Consider the following 18,822-nt stretch of genomic DNA (forward strand, 5'->3'; position numbering starts at 1 on the left):
CCTTCCCAAGCTGCAAGCTTACTGGGCCTACACCAGCACACACTCCAACTCTGAAGACCAGCAGGAGAGCCTTCCCCCTCGCATGCCCTGAAAGGTCTTTCACCAGGGACCTAATATGCATAGATGACCCCGCTTATGGGCAGACACAGTGGACACTCAGATAGGAGCACCTCGAATTCTGGAACCCTGCTGGGTGTTTGCATGCAGGTCAGAAGGGGACGCTGGCCCTCACTCCTCACTCTCCCCTAACCCCGAGAGACGAAACGTGCTGGACCTCAGATTCGATGAGGAGACGGTAGAGTGTTCTCACTCATTTTGTTCAGATTTCCAAGGAATGCATACAAGGGTGTCATCATCGATCCAAGCACAGCCTGGGACGGTGCAGAACACAACTGGGCATACCGTGTGTATCTGAAGAGGAGACATGACCTCGGAGTACTCCAGAACCCTGGGGAATTCACAGCCCTGAGGCCACTCAGAAAGAGCAACAGTCAATCCACTCTTGCAGCCACTGGGACCGTCTGAGGAAAACCTCATATCCAATGGCACATCATAGGGTGTGTGAAAGCCTACCTTCCTCAGTTAGCCAGAGCCACGCTTAGCAACATGCCCCCGCGTCATTTTTCCACTTTTCCTTAGCACCTAGAGTCATCAGCCAATGCGTAGTTCTTCTTGTCTTTGCCGACGGCCAGCCTTGTCTGTCAGCGGCACCTGAGAAGTGGACATAATTCAGGCAGGTTTCAGAATTGGAACGGTGAACTCAGAGATCATGATTCATGAGAATTTTTACCTGGGCTTGAGCTCGGACCCTGCTTCCCAAGGACGTCTACCTTTACAGAGAACTCAATGTTTGTCTGACAGCACGACTGCAGGAAGTAAGGCATGTACGTTGGCCCGAACGTGAGAGGGTATATTTTTGTTTTCACGCATGTGCGCATGTGTGACTATTACTGCACACGAGGACGCACTTGTGGGCTTCTTTCTGTGCCTCTGAATCCTCACCTTGGTCTCTGTGTGTCCCTGACGCCCTCTCCTGAGACCTCGAACCATAAAAGCCAGCGTTTACACACAGCGCCCTGGATCTGGACCCTCGCACTGAATGGAGAAAGACCCCTTCAAACTTCAACAGACTGAATGTGAACTTTGAAAGCCAGGGGGTTTTGAAATAGGCCACGGACTTCCACTCTTCCACAGCCAAGCCTTCTGGCCAAAGCACAAACACCTGACGAGACCTGCCTTCCGGCCGTGGGTGTAACATATACATGGACCTGGAAATCCTGCCTCCCAGTAGAATATCTAATGTGCACTTGGGGCCACTCCCATCATTTTCAGGAGCAAGGAAACCTCCTATGGGTGGGCCCACCTGCGACTGGCTATAGTCAACATGCAGCCCGGCACCTCTCAAGGGGCTAACGAAATTCGGCCCAACTGCCAATTGTTGCCAACTACGCCAAATCACTTTCCAAGGACCCATGGGTATGCCCACCACAGGAAGTGGTGGGCTTCAGCAACCAAGACCCACGTTCAAACCCCACTGCGGAAACTAGGCTACCTTCCCAGGCACGTGTTGCCAGCACCCAGCCAGCAGGTTTGGCAGCCCTGAACCCGGAGGAAACACTCAAATTCTGGACAGTGTCGTCCTACGTGCCCTCCTCCTGCCCACAGGGCAACTTGAATCTACTGGAAGCCACAGACATCCTGCAAACACGTGGTCACTGTATACCAGGTAGGACAGACCGCAAGCATGACTGCTTTGATGACTCTGACCCTACCCCATGCATCGTGGCACTTTTCCACTGACAGAGTGACACTACCGAGAACCTCACAAAGATCAAAGGCACTCTCCCCGAGGACGACAGATCGATTTCCAACGGAAGAACTCTGTTTCGCAAGGGGAGTTGTAAGCTTCAAAGGGCACAGTGGCTGTCCACGGCAGCACACCTGGCATCGCAACACTGAACGCATCTCTGCTCCGCCAAGGGACTGCTCCAGATCAACCTCTAGCTGTTCAAAACTCCTGCGTGCCACACGGGCTGGCCGCATCATGCCCTCTTGGAGAAACACTTTCGCTTTGCATATTCCCAAACAAGGAAACAAAGTGGCCAAAGGGCATGTACGCATAACTCAAATACCCCCAAGGAGAGTGGCACAGACCCTTCGGCATGTCTAATTTCTCTACGTCCCGCAAGACACACTTTGGGAGACATTCCTCCGGCAACGGGGTCACAAATCTATGCAGTTTAAGTACCTAACTGCATCCTCATGTACTGCCAAAGCCATACCCCTCAGAGGCAGCTGATGCCAGCCCATCACGAACAGGACACATTCTTGGGAAGACGTGGCCAGCGCCTGCAACCCAATCATGACAGCCCATCCCACGACATCACACAGGACATGTCCTCATGATGCCTTACCGCCTTCTCCAGACCAGCAGTCACCACGCCGGCTTAAATGCAGCACTCGGTCCTAACCCCACTCCATGATGACCCACATAGTGCCTCAACTGTGCTGGGAGCTGCAGTGGAATTGCTGACATGTTCAATACCTAGGCCTAATCCATCAACACCCTTCCGTTGAAGACCAACCCCAGCCCACACCCATCCACTGCTCCATCCCCACCGGGCACTAAAGAACTTTGATGCACCCAAACAAATGACAGGGAGGGACACAGGCCTGGCCTGAGGCTCCAGGCTCCAACCAGGGAAGCTTCCTCATTTTGGCTTCCAGAAATAGCCCCCGAAGCTGCATGCACAAAGCGTGATCCTGGCCAAAGCACACCTTCCCAAGCTGCAAGCTTACTGGGCCTACACCAGCACACACTCCGACTCTGAAGACCAGCAGGAGAGCCTTCCCCCTCGCATGCCCTCAACGGTCTTTCAGCAGGGACCAAATAGGCGTAGATGACCCCGCTTATGGGCAGACACAGTGGACCCTCAGATAGGAGCACCTCGAATTCTGGAACCCTGCAGGGTGTTTGCATGCAGGTCAGAAGGGGACGCTGGCCCTCACTCCTCACTCTCCCCTACCCCCGAGAGACCAAACGTGCTGGACCTCAGATTCGATGAGGAGACGGTAGAGTGTTCTCACTCATTTTGTTCAGATTTCCAAGGAATGCATACAAGGGTGTCATCATCGATCCAAGCACAGCCTGGGACGGTGCAGAACACAACCGGGCATGCCGTGGGGGTCTGAAGAGGAGACATGACCTCGGAGGACTCCAAAACCCTGGGGAATCCACAGCCCTCAGGCCACTCAGAAAGAACAACAGTCAAACCACTCTTGCAGCCACTGGGACCGTCTGAGGAAAACCTCATATCCAATGGCACATCATAGGGTGGGTGAAAGCCTACCTTCCTGAGTTAGCCAGAGCCACGTTTAGCAACATGCCCCCGTGTCCTTTATCCACTTTTCCTTAGCTCCTACAGTCATCAGCCAACGCGTAGGTCTTCTTGTCTTTGCCGACGGCCAGCCTTGTCCAGCAGCGGCACCTGAGAAGTGGACATAATTCAGGCAGGTTTCAGAATTGGAACGGTGAACTCAGAGATCATGATTCATGAGAATTTTTACCTGGGCTTGAGCTCGGACCCTGCTTCCCAAGGACGTATACCTTTACTGAGAACTCAATGTTTGTCTGACAGCACGACTGCAGGAAGTAAGGCATGTACGTTGTCCCATACGTGATAGGGTATATTTTTGTTTTCATGCATGTGCGCATGTGTGACTATTACTGCACACGAGGACACGCTTGTTGGCTTCTTTCTGTGCCTCTGAATCCTCACCTTGGTCTCTGTGTGTCCCTGTGGCCCTCTCCTGAAACCTCGAACCATAAAAGCCAGAGTTTACACACAGCGCCCTGGATCTGGACCCTCGCAGTGAATGGAGAAAGACCCCTTCAAACTTCAACAGACTGAATGTGAACTTTGAAAGCCAGGGGGTTTTGAAATAGGCCACGGACTTCCACTCTTCCACAGCCAAGCCTTCTGGCCAAAGCACAAACACCTGGCGAGACCTGCCTTCCAGCCGTGGGTGTAACATATACATGGACCTGGAAATCCTGCCTCCCAGTAGAATATCTAATGTGCAATTGGGGCCACTCCCATCATTTTCAGGAGCAAGGAAACCTCCTATGGGTGGGCCGACCTGTGACAGGCTATAGTCAACATGCAGCCCGGCAACTATCAAGGGGCTAACGAAATTCGGCCCAACTGCCAATTGTTGCCAACTACGCCAAATCATTTTCCGAGGACCCATGGGTATGCCCACCACAGGAAGTGGTGGGCTTCAGCAACCAAGACCCACGTTCAAACCCCCCTGCGGAAACTAGGCTACCTTCCCGGGCACGTGTTGCCAGCACTGAGCCAGCAGGTTTGGCGGCCCTGAACCCGGAGGAAATGCTCAAATTCTTGACAGTGTCGTCCTACATGCCCTCCTCCTGCCCACAGGGCAACTCGACTCTACTGGAAGCCACAGACATCCTGCAAACACGTGGTCACTGTATACCAGGTAGGACAGACTGCAAGCATGACTGCTTTGATGACTGTCACCCTACCCCATGCATCATGGCACTTCTCCACTGACAGAGTGGCACTACCGAGAACCTCACAAAGATCAAAGGCACTCTCCCCGAGGACGACAGACCGATTTCCAACGGAAGAACTCTGTTTCGCGAGGGGAGTTGTAAGCTTCAAAGGGCACAGTGGCTGTCCACGGCAGCACACCTGGCATCGCAACACTGAACGCATCTCTGCTCCGCCAAGGGACTGCTCCAGATCAACCTCTAGCTGTTCAAAACTCCTGCGTGCCACTCGGGCTGGCCGCATCATGCCCTCTCGGAGAAACACTTTCGCTTTGCATATTCCCAAACAAGGAAACAAAGTGGCCAAAGGGCCTGTACGCATAACTCAAATACCCGCAAGGAGAGTGGCACAGACGCTTCAGCATGTCTAATTTCTCTACGTCCCGCAAGACACACTTTGGGCGACATTCCTCCGGCAACGGGATCACAAATCTATGCAGTTTAAGTACCTAACTGCATCCTCATGTACTGCCAAAGCCATCCCCTTCAGAGGCAGCTGATGCCAGCCCATCACGAACAGGACACATTCTTGGGAAGACCTGGCCAGCGCCTGCAACCCAATCATGACAGCCCATCCCACGACATCACACAGGACATGTCCTCATGATGCCTTACCACCTTCTCCAGACCAGCAGTCACCACACCGGCTTAAATGCAGCACTCGGTCCTAACCCCACTCCATGATGACCCACATAGTGCCTCAACTGTGCCGGGAGCTGCAGTGGTATTTCTGACATGGGCAATACCTAGGCCTAATCCATCAACACCCTTCCGTTGAAGACCAACCCCAGCCCACACCCATCCACTGCTCCATCCCCACCGGGCACTAAAGAACTTTGATGCACCCAAACGAATGACAGGGAGGGACACCGGCCTGGCCTGAGGCTCCACGCTCCAATCAGGGAAGCTTCCTCATTTTGGCTTCCAGAAATATCCCCGAAGCTGCATGCACAAAGCGTGATCCTGGCCAAAGCACACCTTCCCAAGCTGCAAGCTTACTGGGCCTACACCAGCACACACTCCAACTCTGAAGACCAGCAGGAGAGCCTTCCCCCTCGCATGCCCTGAACGGTCTTTCACCAGGGACCTAATATGCATAGATGACCCCGCTTATGGGCAGACACAGTGGACACTCAGATAGGAGCACCTCGAATTCTGGAACCCTGCTGGGTGTTTGCATGCAGGTCAGAAGGGGACGCTGGCCCTCACTCCTCACTCTCCCCTAACCTCGAGAGACGAAACGTGCTGGACCTCAGATTCGATGAGGAGACGGTAGAGTGTTCTCACTCATTTTGTTCAGATTTCCAAGGAATGCATACAAGGGTGTCATCATCGATCCAAGCACAGCCTGGGACGGTGCAGAACACAACTGGGCATACCGTGTGTATCTGAAGAGGAGATATGACCTCGGAGTACTCCAGAACCCTGGGGAATTCACAGCCCTGAGGCCACTCAGAAAGAGCAACAGTCAATCCACTCTTGCAGCCACTGGGACCGTCTGAGGAAAACCTCATATCCAATGGCACATCATAGGGTGTGTGAAAGCCTACCTTCCTCAGTTAGCCAGAGCCACGCTTAGCAACATGCCCCCGCGTCATTTTTCCACTTTTCCTTAGCACCTAGAGTCATCAGCCAATGCGTAGTTCTTCTTGTCTTTGCCGACGGCCAGCCTTGTCTGTCAGCGGCACCTGAGAAGTGGACATAATTCAGGCAGGTTTCAGAATTGGAACGGTGAACTCAGAGATCATGATTCATGAGAATTTTTACCTGGGCTTGAGCTCGGACCCTGCTTCCCAAGGACGTCTACCTTTACAGAGAACTCAGTGTTTGTCTGACAGCACGACTGCAGGAAGTAAGGCATGTACGTTGGCCCGAACGTGAGAGGGTATATTTTTGTTTTCACGCATGTGCGCATGTGTGACTATTACTGCACACGAGGACGCACTTGTGGGCTTCTTTCTGTGCCTCTGAATCCTCACCTTGGTCTCTGTGTGTCCCTGACGCCCTCTCCTGAGACCTCGAACCATAAAAGCCAGCGTTTACACACAGCGCCCTGGATCTGGACCCTCGCACTGAATGGAGAAAGACCCCTTCAAACTTCAACAGACTGAATGTGAACTTTGAAAGCCAGGGGGTTTTGAAATAGGCCACGGACTTCCACTCTTCCACAGCCAAGCCTTCTGGCCAAAGCACAAACACCTGACGAGACCTGCCTTCCGGCCGTGGGTGTAACATATACATGGACCTGGAAATCCTGCCTCCCAGTAGAATATCTAATGTGCACTTGGGGCCACTCCCATCATTTTCAGGAGCAAGGAAACCTCCTATGGGTGGGCCCACCTGCGACTGGCTATAGTCAACATGCAGCCCGGCACCTCTCAAGGGGCTAACGAAATTCGGCCCAACTGCCAATTGTTGCCAACTATGCCAAATCACTTTCCAAGGACCCATGGGTATGCCCACCACAGGAAGTGGTGGGCTTCAGCAACCAAGACCCACGTTCAAACCCCACTGCAGAAACTAGGCTACCTTCCCAGGCACGTGTTGCCAGCACCCAGCCAGCAGGTTTGGCAGCCCTGAACCCGGAGGAAACACTCAAATTCTGGACAGTGTCGTCCTACGTGCCCTCCTCCTGCCCACAGGGCAACTCGAATCTACTGGAAGCCACAGACATCCTGCAAATACGTGGTCACTGTATACCAGGTAGGACAGACCGCAAGCATGACTGCTTTGATGACTCTGACCCTACCCCATGCATCGTGGCACTTTTCCACTGACAGAGTGACACTACCGAGAACCTCACAAAGATCAAAGGCACTCTCCCCGAGGACGACAGATCGATTTCCAACGGAAGAACTCTGTTTCGCAAGGGGAGTTGTAAGCTTCAAAGGGCACAGTGGCTGTCCACGGCAGCACACCTGGCATCGCAACACTGAACGCATCTCTGCTCCGCCAAGGGACTGCTCCAGATCAACCTGTAGCTGTTCAAAACTCCTGCGTGCCACACGGGCTGGCCGCATCATGCCCTCTCGGAGAAACACTTTCGCTTTGCATATTCCCAAACAAGGAAACAAAGTGGCCAAAGGGCATGTACGCATAACTCAAATACCCCCAAGGAGAGTGGCACAGACCCTTCGGCATGTCTAATTTCTCTACGTCCCGCAAGACACACTTTGGGAGACATTCCTCCGGCAACGGGGTCACAAATCTATGCAGTTTAAGTACCTAACTGCATCCTCATGTACTGCCAAAGCCATACCCCTCAGAGGCAGCTGATGCCAGCCCATCACGAACAGGACACATTCTTGGGAAGACGTGGCCAGCGCCTGCAACCCAATCATGACAGCCCATCCCACGACATCACACAGGACATGTCCTCATGATGCCTTACCGCCTTCTCCAGACCAGCAGTCACCACGCCGGCTTAAATGCAGCACTCGGTCCTAACCCCACTCCATGATGACCCACATAGTGCCTCAACTGTGCTGGGAGCTGCAGTGGAATTGCTGACATGTTCAATACCTAGGCCTAATCCATCAACACCCTTCCGTTGAAGACCAACACCAGCCAACACCCATCCACTGCTCCATCCCCACCGGGCACTAAAGAACTTTGATGCACCCAAACAAATGACAGGGAGGGACACAGGCCTGGCCTGAGGCTCCAGGCTCCAACCAGGGAAGCTTCCTCATTTTGGCTTCCAGAAATAGCCCCCGAAGCTGCATGCACAAAGCGTGATCCTGGCCAAAGCACACCTTCCCAAGCTGCAAGCTTACTGGGCCTACACCAGCACACACTCCAACTCTGAAGACCAGCAGGAGAGCCTTCCCCCTCGCATGCCCTGAAAGGTCTTTCACCAGGGACCTAATATGCATAGATGACCCCGCTTATGGGCAGACACAGTGGACACTCAGATAGGAGCACCTCGAATTCTGGAACCCTGCTGGGTGTTTGCATGCAGGTCAGAAGGGGACGCTGGCCCTCACTCCTCACTCTCCCCTAACCTCGAGAGACGAAACGTGCTGGACCTCAGATTCGATGAGGAGACGGTAGAGTGTTCTCACTCATTTTGTTCAGATTTCCAAGGAATGCATACAAGGGTGTCATCATCGATCCAAGCACAGCCTGGGACGGTGCAGAACACAACTGGGCATACCGTGTGTATCTGAAGAGGAGATATGACCTCGGAGTACTCCAGAACCCTGGGGAATTCACAGCCCTGAGGCCACTCAGAAAGAGCAACAGTCAATCCACTCTTGCAGCCACTGGGACCGTCTGAGGAAAACCTCATATCCAATGGCACATCATAGGGTGTGTGAAAGCCTACCTTCCTCAGTTAGCCAGAGCCACGCTTAGCAACATGCCCCCGCGTCATTTTTCCACTTTTCCTTAGCACCTAGAGTCATCAGCCAATGCGTAGTTCTTCTTGTCTTTGCCGACGGCCAGCCTTGTCTGTCAGCGGCACCTGAGAAGTGGACATAATTCAGGCAGGTTTCAGAATTGGAACGGTGAACTCAGAGATCATGATTCATGAGAATTTTTACCTGGGCTTGAGCTCGGACCCTGCTTCCCAAGGACGTCTACCTTTACAGAGAACTCAATGTTTGTCTGACAGCACGACTGCAGGAAGTAAGGCATGTACGTTGGCCCGAACGTGAGAGGGTATATTTTTGTTTTCACGCATGTGCGCATGTGTGACTATTACTGCACACGAGGACGCACTTGTGGGCTTCTTTCTGTGCCTCTGAATCCTCACCTTGGTCTCTGTGTGTCCCTGACGCCCTCTCCTGAGACCTCGAACCATAAAAGCCAGCGTTTACACACAGCGCCCTGGATCTGGACCCTCGCACTGAATGGAGAAAGACCCCTTCAAACTTCAACAGACTGAATGTGAACTTTGAAAGCCAGGGGGTTTTTAAATAGGCCACGGACTTCCACTCTTCCACAGCCAAGCCTTCTGGCCAAAGCACAAACACCTGACGAGACCTGCCTTCCGGCCGTGGGTGTAACATATACATGGACCTGGAAATCCTGCCTCCCAGTAGAATATCTAATGTGCACTTGGGGCCACTCCCATCATTTTCAGGAGCAAGGAAACCTCCTATGGGTGGGCCCACCTGCGACTGGCTATAGTCAACATGCAGCCCGGCACCTCTCAAGGGGCTAACGAAATTCGGCCCAACTGCCAATTGTTGCCAACTACGCCAAATCACTTTCCAAGGACCCATGGGTATGCCCACCACAGGAAGTGGTGGGCTTCAGCAACCAAGACCCACGTTCAAACCCCACTGCGGAAACTAGGCTACCTTCCCAGGCACGTGTTGCCAGCACCCAGCCAGCAGGTTTGGCAGCCCTGAACCCGGAGGAAACACTCAAATTCTGGACAGTGTCGTCCTACGTGCCCTCCTCCTGCCCACAGGGCAACTTGAATCTACTGGAAGCCACAGACATCCTGCAAACACGTGGTCACTGTATACCAGGTAGGACAGACCGCAAGCATGACTGCTTTGATGACTCTGACCCTACCCCATGCATCGTGGCACTTTTCCACTGACAGAGTGACACTACCGAGAACCTCACAAAGATCAAAGGCACTCTCCCCGAGGACGACAGACCGATTTCCAACGGAAGAACTCTGTTTCGCGAGGGGAGTTGTAAGCTTTAAAGGGCACAGTGGCTGTCCACGGCAGCACACCTGGCATCGCAACACTGAACGCATCTCTGCTCCGCCAAGGGACTGCTCCAGATCAACCTCTAGCTGTTCAAAACTCCTGCGTGCCACACGGGCTGGCCGCATCATGCCCTCTCGGAGAAACACTTTCGCTTTGCATATTCCCAAACAAGGAAACAAAGTGGCCAAAGGGCATGTACGCATAACTCAAATACCCCCAAGGAGAGTGGCACAGACCATTCGGCATGTCTCATTTCTCTACGTCCCGCAAGACACACTTTGGGAGACATTCCTCCGGCAACGGGATCACAAATCTATGCAGTTTAAGTACCTAACTGCATCCTCATGTACTGCCAAAGCCATACGCCTCAGAGGCAGCTGATGCCAGCCCATCACGAACAGGACACATTCTTGGGAAGACGTGGCCAGCGCCTGCAACCCAATCATGACAGCCCATCCCACGACATCACACAGGACATGTCTTCATGATGCCTTACCGCCTTCTCCAGACCAGCAGTCACCACGCCGGCTTAAATGCAGCACTCGGTCCTAACCCCACTCCATGATGACCCACATAGTGCCTCAACTGTGCCGGGAGCTGCAGTGGAATTGCTGACATGTTCAATACCTAGGCCTAATCCATCAACACCTTTCCGTTGAAGACCAACCCAAGCCCACACCCATCCACTGCTCCATCCCCACCGGGCACTAAAGAACTTTGATGCACCCAAACAAATGACAGGGAGGGACACAGGCCTGGCCTGAGGCTCCAGGCTCCAACCAGGGAAGCTTCCTCATTTTGGCTTCCAGAAATAGCCCCCGAAGCTGCATGCACAAAGCGTGATCCTGGCCAAAGCACACCTTCCCAAGCTGCAAGCTTACTGGGCCTACACCAGCACACACTCCGACTCTGACGACCAGCAGGAGAGCCTTCCCCCTCGCATGCCCTCAACGGTCTTTCAGCAGGGACCAAATAGGCGTAGATGACCCCGCTTATGGGCAGACACAGTGGACCCTCAGATAGGAGCACCTCGAATTCTGGAACCCTGCTGGGTGTTTGCATGCAGGTCAGAAGGGGACGCTGGCCCTCACTCCTCACTCTCCCCTATTCCCGAGAGACCAAATGTGCTGGACCTCAGATTCGATGAGGAGACGGTAGCGTGTTCTCACTCATTTTGTTCAGATTTCCAAGGAATGCATACAAGGGTGTCATCATCGATCCAAGCACAGCCTGGGATGCTGCAGAACACAACCGGGCATGCCGTGGGGGTCTGAAGAGGAGACATGACCTCGGAGTACTCCAAGCCCTGGGGAATCCACAGCCCTCAGGCCACTCAGAAAGAGCAACCGTCAATCCACTCTTGCAGCCCCTGGGACCGTCTGAGGAAAACCTCATATCCAATGGCACATCATAGGGTGGGTGAAAGCCTACCTTCCTGAGTTAGCCAGAGCCACGCTTAGCAACATGCCCCCGCGTCATTTTTCCAATTTTCCTTAGCACCTTCGGTCATCAGCCAACGCGTAGGTCTTCTTGTATTTGCCGACGGCCAGCCTTGTCCAGCAGCTGCACCTGAGAAGTGGACATAATTCAGGCAGGTTTCAGAATTGGAACGTTGAACTCAGAGATCATGATTCATGAGAATTTTTACATGGGCTTGAGCTCGGACCCTGCTTCCCAAGGACGTCTACCTTTACAGAGAACTCAATGTTTGTCTGACAGCACGACTGCAGGAAGTAAGGCATGTACGTTGGCCCGTACGTGAGAGGGTATATTTTTGTTTTCACGCATGTGCGCATGTGTGACTATTACTGCACACGAGGATGCGCTTGTGGGCTTCTTTCTGTGCCTCTGAATCCTCACCTTGGTCTCTGTGTGTCCCTGTGGCCCTCTCCTGAGACCTCGAACCATAAAAGCCAGAGTTTACACACAGCGCCCTGGATCTGGACCCTCGCACTGAATGGAGAACGACCCCTTCCAACTTCAACAGACTGAATGTGAAGTTGAAAGACAGGGGGTTTGGAAATAGGCCACGGACTTCCACTCTTCCACAGCCAAGCCTTCTGGCCAAAGCACAAACAACTGACGAGACCTGCCTTCCGGCCGTGGGTGTAACATATACATGGACCTGGAAATCCTGCCTCCCAGTAGAATATCTAATGTGCACTTGGGGCCACTCCCATCATTTTCAGGAGCAAGGAAACCTCCTATGGGTGGGCTGGCCTGCGACTGGCTATAGTCAACATGCAGCCCGGCACCTCTCAAGGGGCTAACGAAATTCGGTCCAACTGCCAATTGTTGCCAACTACGCCAAATCACTTTCCGAGGACCCATGGGTATGCCCACCACAGGAAGTGGTGGGCTTCAGCAACCAAGACCCACGTTCAAACCCCACTGCGGAAACTAGGCTACCTTCCCGGGCACGTGTTGCCAGCACCCAGCCATCAGGTTTGGCAGTCCTGAACCCGGAGAAAACGCTCAAATTCTGGACAGTGTCGTCCTATGGGCCCTCCTCCTGCCCACAGGGCAACTCGACTCTACTGGAAGCCACAGACATCCTGCAAACACGTGGTCACTGTATACCAGGTAGGACAGACCGCAAGCATGACTGCTTTGATGACTCTGACCTTACCCCATGCATCGTGGCACTTTTCCACTGACAGAGTGACACTACCGAGAACCTCACAAAGATCAAAGGCACTCTCCCCGAGGACGACAGACCGATTTCCAACGGAAGAACTCTGTTTCGCGAGGGGAGTTGTAAGCTTCAAAGGGCACAGTGGCTGTCCACGGCAGCACACCTGGCATCGCAACACTGAACGCATCTCTGCTCCGCCAAGGGACTGCTCCAGATCAACCTCTAGCTGTTCAAAACTCCTGCGTGCCACTCGGGCTGGCCGCATCATGCCCTCTCGGAGAAACACTTTCGCTTTGCATATTCCCAAACAAGGAAACAAAGTGGCCAAAGGGCCTGTACGCATAACTCAAATACCCCCAAGGAGAGTGGCACAGACGCTTCAGCATGTCTAATTTCTCTACGTCCCGCAAGACACACTTTGGGCGACATTCCTCCGGCAACGGGATCACAAATCTATGCAGTTTAAGTACCTAACTGCATCCTCATGTACTGCCAAAGCCATCCCCTTCAGAGGCAGCTGATGCCAGCCCATCACGAACAGGACACATTCTTGGGAAGACGTGGCTAGCGCCTGCAACCCAGTCATGACAGCCCATCCCACGACATCACACAGGACATGTCCTCATGATGCCTTACCACCTTCTCCAGACCAGCAGTCACCACGCCGGCTTAAATGCAGCACTCGGTCCTAACCCCACTCCATGATGACCCACATAGTGCCTCAACTGTGCCGGGAGCTGCAGTGGAATTGCTGACATGGGCAATACCTAGGCCTAATCCATCAACACCCTTCCGTTGAAGACCAACCCCAGCCCACACCCATCCACTGCTCCATCCCCACTGGGCACTAAAGAAATTTGATGCACCCAAACAAATGACAGGGAGGGACATAGGCCTGGCCTGAAGCTCCAGGCTCCAACCAGGGAAGCTTCCTCATTTTGGCTTCCAGAAATAGCCCCCGAAGCTGCATGCACAAAGCGTGATCCTGGCCAAAGCACACCTTCCCAAGCTGCAAGCTTATTGGGCCTACACCAGCACACACTCCGACTCTGAAGACCAGCAGGAGAGCCTTCCCCCTCGCATGCCCTCAACGGTCTTTCAGCAGGGACCTAATAGGCGTAGATGACCCGGCTTATGGGCAGACACAGTGGACCCTCAGATAGGAGCACCTCGAATTCTGGAACCCTGCTGGGTGTTTGCATGCAGGTCAGAAGGGGACGCTGGCCCTCACTCCTCACTCTCCCCTACCCCCGAGAGACCAAACGTGCTGGACCTCAGATTCGATGAGGAGACGGTAGAGTGTTCTCACTCATTTTGTTCAGATTTCCAAGGAATGCATACAAGGGTGTCATCATCGATCCAAGCACAGCCTGGGACGGTGCAGAACACAACCGGGCATGCCGTGGGGGTCTGAAGAGGAGACATGACCTCGGAGGACTCCAAAACCCTGGGGAATCCACAGCCCTCAGGCCACTCAGAAAGAGCAACAGTCAATCCACTCTTGCAGCCACTGGGACCGTCTGAGGAAAACCTCCTATCCAATGGCACATCATAGTGTGGGTGAAAACCTACCTTCCTCAGTTAGCCAGAGCCACGTTTAGCAACATGCTCCCGTGTCATTTATCCACTTTTCCTTAGCTCCTACAGTCATCAGCCAACGTGTAGGTCTTCTTGTCTTTGCCGACGGCCAGCCTTGTCCAGCAGCGGCACCTGAGAAGTGGACATAATTCAGGCAGGTTTCAGAATTGTAATGGTGAACTCAGAGATCATGATTCATGAGAATTTTTACCTGGGCTTGAGCTCGGACCCTGCTTCCCAAGGACGTATACCTTTACTGAGAACTCAATGTTTGTCTGACAGCACGACTGCAGGAAGTAAGCCATGTACGTTGTCCCATACGTGAGAGGTTATATTTTTGTTTTCACGCATGTGCGCATGTGTGACTATTACTGCACACGAGGACACGCTTGTTGGCTTCTTTCTGTGCCTCTGAATCTTCACCTTGGTCTCTGTGTGTCCCTGTGGCCCTCTACTGAGACCTCGAACCATAAAAGCCAGAGTTTACACACAGCGCCCTGGATCTGGACCCTCGCACTGAATGGAGAAAGACCCCTTCAAACTTCAACAGACTGAATGTGAACTTTGAAAGCCAGGGGGTTTTGAAATAGGCCACGGACTTCCACTCTTCCACAGCCAAGCCTTCTGGCCAAAGCACAAACACCTGGCGAGACCTGCCTTCCGGCCGTGGGTGTAACATATACATGGACCTGGAAATCTGCCTCCCAGTAGAATATCTAATGTGCAATTGGGGCCACTCCCATCATTTTCAGGAGCAAGGAAACCTCCTATGGGTGGGCCGACCTGCGACAGGCTATAGTCAACATGCAGCCCGGCAACTATCAAGGGGCTAACGAAATTCGGCCCAAGTGCCAATTGTTGCCAACTACGCCAAATCATTTTCCGAGGACCCATGGGTATGCCCACCACAGGAAGTGGTGGGCTTCAGCAACCAAGACCCACGTTCAAACCCCACTGCGGAAACTAGGCTACCTTCCCGGGCACGTGTTGCCAGCACTCAGCCAGCAGGTTTGGCGGCCCTGAACCCGGAGGAAATGCTCAAATTCTTGACAGTGTCGTCCTACATGCCCTCCTCCTGCCCACAGGGCAACTCGACTCTACTGGAAGCCACAGACATCCTGCAAACACGTGGTCACTGTATACCAGGTAGGACAGACCGCAAGCATGACTGCTTTGATGACTGTCACCCTACCCCATGCATCATGGCACTTCTCCACTGACAGAGTGACACTACCGAGAACCTCACAAAGATCAAAGGCACTCTCCCCGAGGACGACAGACCAATTTCCAACGGAAGAACTCTGTTTCGCGAGGGGAGTTGTAAGCTTCAAAGGGCACAGTGGCTGTCCACGGCAGCACACCTGGCATCGCAACACTGAACGCATCTCTGCTCCGCCAAGGGACTGCTCCAGATCAACCTCTAGCTGTTCAAAACTCCTGCGTGCCACTCGGGCTGGCCGCATCATGCCCTCTCGGAGAAACACTTTTGCTTTGCATATTCCCAAACAAGGAAACAAAGTGGCCAAAGGGCCTGTACGCATAACTCAAATACCCCCAAGGAGAGTGGCACAGACGCTTCAGCATGTCTAATTTCTCTACGTCCCGCAAGACACACTTTGGGCGACATTCCTCCGGCAACGGGATCACAAATCTATGCAGTTTAAGTACCTAACTGCATCCTCATGTACTGCCAAAGCCATCCCCTTCAGAGGCAGCTGATGCCAGCCCATCACGAACAGGACACATTCTTGGGAAGACGTGGCTAGCGCCTGCAACCCAGTCATGACAGCCCATCCCACGACATCACACAGGACATGTCCTCATGATGCCTTACCACCTTCTCCAGACCAGCAGTCACCACGCCGGCTTAAATGCAGCACTCGGTCCTAACCCCACTCCATGATGACCCACATAGTGCCTCAACTGTGCCGGGAGCTGCAGTGGAATTGCTGACATGGGCAATACCTAGGCCTAATCCATCAACACCCTTCCGTTGAAGACCAACCCCAGCCCACACCCATCCACTGCTCCATCCCCACTGGGCACTAAAGAAATTTGATGCACCCAAACAAATGACAGGGAGGGACATAGGCCTGGCCTGAAGCTCCAGGCTCCAACCAGGGAAGCTTCCTCATTTTGGCTTCCAGAAATAGCCCCCGAAGCTGCATGCACAAAGCGTGATCCTGGCCAAAGCACACCTTCCCAAGCTGCAAGCTTACTGGGCCTACACCAGCACACACGCGGACTCTGAAGACTAGCAGGAGAGCCTTCCCCCTCGCATGCCCTCAACGGTCTTTCAGCAGGGACCTAATATGCGTAGATGACCCCGCTTATGGGCAGACACAGTGGACCCTCAGATAGGAGCACCTCGAATTCTGGAACCCTGCTGGGTGTTTGCATGCAGGTCAGAAGGGGACGCTGGCCCTCACTCCTCAATCTCCCCTACCCACGAGAGACGAAACGTGCTGGACCTCAGATTCGATGAGGAGACGGTAGAGCGTTCTCACTCATTTTGTTCAGATTTCCAAGGAATGCATACAAGAGTGTCATCATCGATCCAAGCACAGCCTGGGACGCTGCCTAACACAACCTGGCGAGCCGTGGGGGTCTGAAGAGGAGACATGACCTCGGAGGACTCCAAAACCCTGGGGAATCCACAGCCCTCAGGCCACTCAGAAAGAGCAACAGTCAATCCACTCTTACAGCCACTGGGACCGTCTGAGGAAAACCTCCTATCCAATGGCACATCATAGGGTGGGTGAAAGCCTACCTTACTGAGTTAGCCAGAGCCACGCTTAGCAACATGCCCCCGCGTCATTTTTCCACTTTTCCTTAGCAGCTACAGTCATCAGCCAACGCGTAGGTCTTCTTGTCTTTGCCGATGGCCAGCCTTGTCCAGCAGCGGCACCTGAGAAGTGGACATAATTCAGGCAGGTTTCAGAATTGGAACGGTGAACTCAGAGATCATGATTCATGAGAATTTTTACCTGGGCTTGAGCTCGGACCCTGCTTCCCAAGGACGTATACCTTTACTGAGAACTCAATGTTTGTCTGACAGCACGACTGCAGGAAGTAAGGCATGTACGTTGTCCCATACGTGAGAGGGTATATTTTTGTTTTCACGCATGTGCGCATGTGTGACTATTACTGCACACGAGGACACGCTTGTTGGCTTCTTTCTGTGCCTCTGAATCCTCACCTTGGTCTCTGTGTGTCCCTGTGGCCCTCTCCTGAGACCTCGAACCATAAAAGCCAGAGTTTAAACACAGCGCCCTGGATCTGGACCCTCGCACTGAATGGAGAAAGACCCCTTCAAACTTCAACAGACTGAATGTGAACTTTGAAAGCCAGGGGGTTTTGAAATAGGCCACGGACTTCCACTCTTCCACAGCCAAGCCTTCTGGCCAAAGCACAAACACCTGGCGAGACCTGCCTTCCAGCCGTGGGTGTAACATATACATGGACCTGGAAATCCTGCCTCCCAGTAGAATATCTAATGTGCAATTGGGGCCACTCCCATCATTTTCAGGATCAAGGAAACCTCCTATGGGTGGGCCGACCTGTGACAGGCTATAGTCAACATGCAGCCCGGCAACTATCAAGGGGCTAACGAAATTCGGCCCAACTGCCAATTGTTGCCAACTACGCCAAATCATTTTCCGAGGACCCATGGGTATGCCCACCACAGGAAGTGGTGGGCTTCAGCAACCAAGACCCACGTTCAAACCCCACTGCGGAAACTAGGCTACCTTCCCGGGCACGTGTTGCCAGCACTCAGCCAGCAGGTTTGGCGGCCCTGAACCCGGAGGAAATGCTCAAATTCTTGACAGTGTCGTCCTACATGCCCTCCTCCTGCCCACAGGGCAACTCGACTCTACTGGAAGCCACAGACATCCTGCAAACACGTGGTCACTGTATACCAGGTAGGACAGACCGCAAGCATGAATGCTTTGATGACTCTGACCCTACCCCATGCATCGTGGCACTTCTCCACTGACAGAGTGACACTACCGAGAACCTCACAAAGATCAAAGGCACTCTCCCCGAGGACGACAGACCGATTTCCAACGGAAGAACTCTGTTTCGCGAGGGGTGTTGTAAGCTTCAAAGGGCACAGTGGCTGTCCACGGCAGCACACCTGGCATCGCAACACTGAACGCATCTCTGCTCCGCCAAGGGACTGCTCCAGATCAACCTCCAACTGTTCAAAACTCCTGCGTGCCACTCGGGCTGGCCGCATCATGCCCTCTCGGAGAAACACTTTCGCTTTGCATATTCCCAAACAAGGAAACAAAGTGGCCAAAGGGCCTGTACGCATAACTCAAATACCCGCAAGGAGAGTGGCACAGACGCTTCAGCAT

General features: G+C 53.3%; 7 non-coding genes across 7 annotated transcripts; all 7 read right to left on the bottom strand.

Moving 5' to 3' along the window:
• Positions 1 to 270: 270 nt before the first annotated feature.
• On the bottom strand, positions 271 to 362 carry LOC132489789 (small nucleolar RNA SNORD116). The gene has a single exon (XR_009532161.1). It is a non-coding gene; the product is annotated as a small nucleolar RNA SNORD116 (small nucleolar RNA).
• A 2,685-nt stretch (positions 363 to 3,047) lies between these two features.
• On the bottom strand, positions 3,048 to 3,139 carry LOC132489790 (small nucleolar RNA SNORD116). Its single transcript, XR_009532162.1, has one exon. It is a non-coding gene; the product is annotated as a small nucleolar RNA SNORD116 (small nucleolar RNA).
• A 2,684-nt stretch (positions 3,140 to 5,823) lies between these two features.
• LOC132489791 (small nucleolar RNA SNORD116) lies at positions 5,824 to 5,915 on the bottom strand. Its single transcript, XR_009532163.1, has one exon. It is a non-coding gene; the product is annotated as a small nucleolar RNA SNORD116 (small nucleolar RNA).
• A 2,685-nt stretch (positions 5,916 to 8,600) lies between these two features.
• Positions 8,601 to 8,692, bottom strand: LOC132489792 (small nucleolar RNA SNORD116). The gene has a single exon (XR_009532164.1). It is a non-coding gene; the product is annotated as a small nucleolar RNA SNORD116 (small nucleolar RNA).
• A 2,685-nt stretch (positions 8,693 to 11,377) lies between these two features.
• On the bottom strand, positions 11,378 to 11,469 carry LOC132489867 (small nucleolar RNA SNORD116). The gene has a single exon (XR_009532235.1). It is a non-coding gene; the product is annotated as a small nucleolar RNA SNORD116 (small nucleolar RNA).
• Positions 11,470 to 14,152: 2,683 nt separating this feature from the next.
• On the bottom strand, positions 14,153 to 14,244 carry LOC132489793 (small nucleolar RNA SNORD116). The gene has a single exon (XR_009532165.1). It is a non-coding gene; the product is annotated as a small nucleolar RNA SNORD116 (small nucleolar RNA).
• Positions 14,245 to 16,928: 2,684 nt separating this feature from the next.
• On the bottom strand, positions 16,929 to 17,020 carry LOC132489879 (small nucleolar RNA SNORD116). The gene has a single exon (XR_009532247.1). It is a non-coding gene; the product is annotated as a small nucleolar RNA SNORD116 (small nucleolar RNA).
• Positions 17,021 to 18,822: the final 1,802 nt, after the last annotated feature.

The sequence above is a fragment of the Mesoplodon densirostris genome, chromosome 4 (assembly GCF_025265405.1).
Source record: "Mesoplodon densirostris isolate mMesDen1 chromosome 4, mMesDen1 primary haplotype, whole genome shotgun sequence".
NCBI lineage: Eukaryota > Metazoa > Chordata > Mammalia > Artiodactyla > Ziphiidae > Mesoplodon > Mesoplodon densirostris.